This window comes from Alligator sinensis, unplaced genomic scaffold (genome assembly GCF_000455745.1).
Source record: "Alligator sinensis unplaced genomic scaffold, ASM45574v1 scaffold154_2, whole genome shotgun sequence".
Classification (NCBI taxonomy): domain Eukaryota; kingdom Metazoa; phylum Chordata; order Crocodylia; family Alligatoridae; genus Alligator; species Alligator sinensis.
In genome coordinates this window covers 354,797-357,435 of record NW_005842528.1, presented here as the reverse complement: position 1 = coordinate 357,435, position 2,639 = coordinate 354,797, and positions in this window count along the sequence as shown.

The window sequence follows — 2,639 nt, the reverse complement described above, 5'->3', positions numbered from 1 at the left end:
GCGCGGCCTTTTCCCAGGGGTGACGACTTTCCCTGCCGTCAATTTCCTCTGGAGGCTTCGGTGCCCCAGACGCCGCCAGCTCCTTCACTGGCCCTATGGCGTGCACCGTCGTCAATTTCACTGCTGGCGTTGTAGCTGGCTCCGCAATCAAGCCTGCTGCCGGTTGCGTTGCCGGCTTCCTCGGAGCCTGCCCTGGCTCTGCCCCTCACTCTCGGAGCGGCCAAGAGCAGTGGTTGCTCTCCTCCATGTTGGGATTCCCTCTCAGGGTCTCCCCTCAGCAACCGCCCCGCAGTCCCAGCAGGGCTGCTCCTTATTCCCTCCGGGATGCGTCCTCCACCCCCGCTGCTCAGCCGCAGCCGGATAAAGGCCCAGCTGATTGCCCGCGCCGGCGTCTTTGGCATGCGCGCCTCCCCCGGCTCTTCCAGACCTGCGGGAGGTAAGTAAGCCTCCTTGCTGCCCCGGGGTTTCTTCGGTGTCCCAGCTCCCATGGGACACCAGGTGCTGGCCCCGGCCCCAGCCCTGGCCCCCCCAGCCCACCCAAAGCATTTTTCCCCACACTACCCCATATGCACATGTGTGCACCAGGGCAAAAAGCAGCGGCACAAATTTGTTATTTAAGTGTGCTTAAGTGATATTATAGATACAATGATTAGAACAGGTTGACATGTTTTTATGAGATGATTTTTGTCAGAAAAATCAGCTACTTCTAAAGTTGAACTCATAGAAATGTATATGTGTATTTTGGAAGGCTTCTTAAGGTTGAATGAGGGAAGATAGTGAGAGATACTGGAAGACTTGGCTCAATGAATAGCTGGTTATTTGTGTAAAACAAAACATCACCAACAGGAGAAACTGAGGGCAAATGCAGGTATCAAATGTAGGCGACATGAGTTAAAATGCATTAACACACATGTAGATGTGACCTGGCACTAAGTTTAGTGCCAGGTCTGCCCAGCCACTAGGACCACATGGCAGGGCTGCAGGCAGGGCCGGTCCAACCATTAGGCAAACTAGGTGGTCACCTAGGGTACCAAAATGTTGATGGGCGCTGAAATTATATGGAGAATAAGATAACAGGAACATCATTCTAAATAACAACCCTGACTGGCTACAGTTCCTCCTTGGTCTAAAACCTTTGGTTCGGTAAGGGGAGAAAGACCTCTGAAAAGATCTCAGAAGAAAGATCACTAGAATTGCAACTTCTACCTTTTCAACTCTCAAGCAGACTTACGACAAGAGCATACCGCTGGCAACGTCATCCTAAAAGATGAACCGCTACTCCAAATCATCTTGCAGCTTTCTTATTTTCTTCTATACTGGAAGTGGTGGGGGTGCCAATTACCCTTGGACTGGACCTGACTGCAGGGACTTGGAACTAACTTTAGTGCCAAGCCCCTACAAGTGTAGACATCTGCCAAAAATTACTTAATGTGCATTAGCTTAATGAGCATTAAATTTACTTGTGCTTAAATGCACATGTAGATGCACCCTCTGTGGTGGAATTATTTTGTGGAGTAAGCTACCTTGCTTGTACAGCACATTAAAAATGTCTACCCAGGCAGTTAGCACACAGTAGCTAGAATGCTGAAAATCACACCCTAATTCACCGTGTGCTAACTTCCTTGTATAGGGTATTTATACACATACCTTTTTGCGCTGTGATGCCCTGGAGATCCGATGTGTCGGAGCAGACTTGATTAATTGACCTGCTCCACTTGCGAGCTGATACACAACTGCATGCAACACAGTGCAGTGTGCAAGTGGCAAAATGTACGTCAGTGCACAGAAAATGGCAGTGGTGCACTTTTAAACTAAAACACCTTAAATGCGTTTTAGTTGAAAAGCGTGCCACTGCCATTTTCTCAACCCTGATGTGCATTTTGCTGTTTATACAAATGAATGTGCCGCAGCGTCGGGGGCTTTTAAAAGCGCCCAGTGCTGTGGCACAAGTATGTGTAGACTGAATCTTAGAGAGACATTGGTGGTTAGGGCACTCCTGTAGGATGTGGGAAACAGGTGCAAGTCTCTGCTCCAGATCAAGTATAATAAGGATAATTAAAGGTGATCCTCAAAGGCTGATACACCTTTTAGTTTCATTAATGCAAGTGTTATGAAGTGTTATGAATTGCTTTAAAAAAATGATGTGGTGCTTTTACCTTAAATTTGTATTGTGTATACCCTGTTTGATCCGGTAATGCAAAAGATAAGAGGAGAACTAGTAGGATCATGACATCAGAAATAAAAAGAAAGGAAGACCTGAACTACAAACAGGAAAGGTATTTTTAGTGCGAATGCTTAAAGCTCCATTATAACGCTGTCATGTTTGCTTCAAAAGTCTAATAAATGGTCTAGAGGAAAGATTCTAGAATGCTATCTCTCAGTTAGAGGTTGTGAATACTCCATCTGCAGTACTACAGTCCTCCACCAAGCCCTTCAACAAATACAGAAAAAATAAAAATTGACATTTCTCATATTTCTAAAAACGGAAAAAAAACAGCTTTTTAAAAAAAGCCTTTCAGGCTTCTTTATGCTTCATAAAGGCAAAAAAGGGTGTTTGAGGTCATCTTGAAGTGTATCAGAAGATTTTTGTGAGGCATAATTAATATTTGTAAAGCACTTTGACAGCATCAGATGAAAAT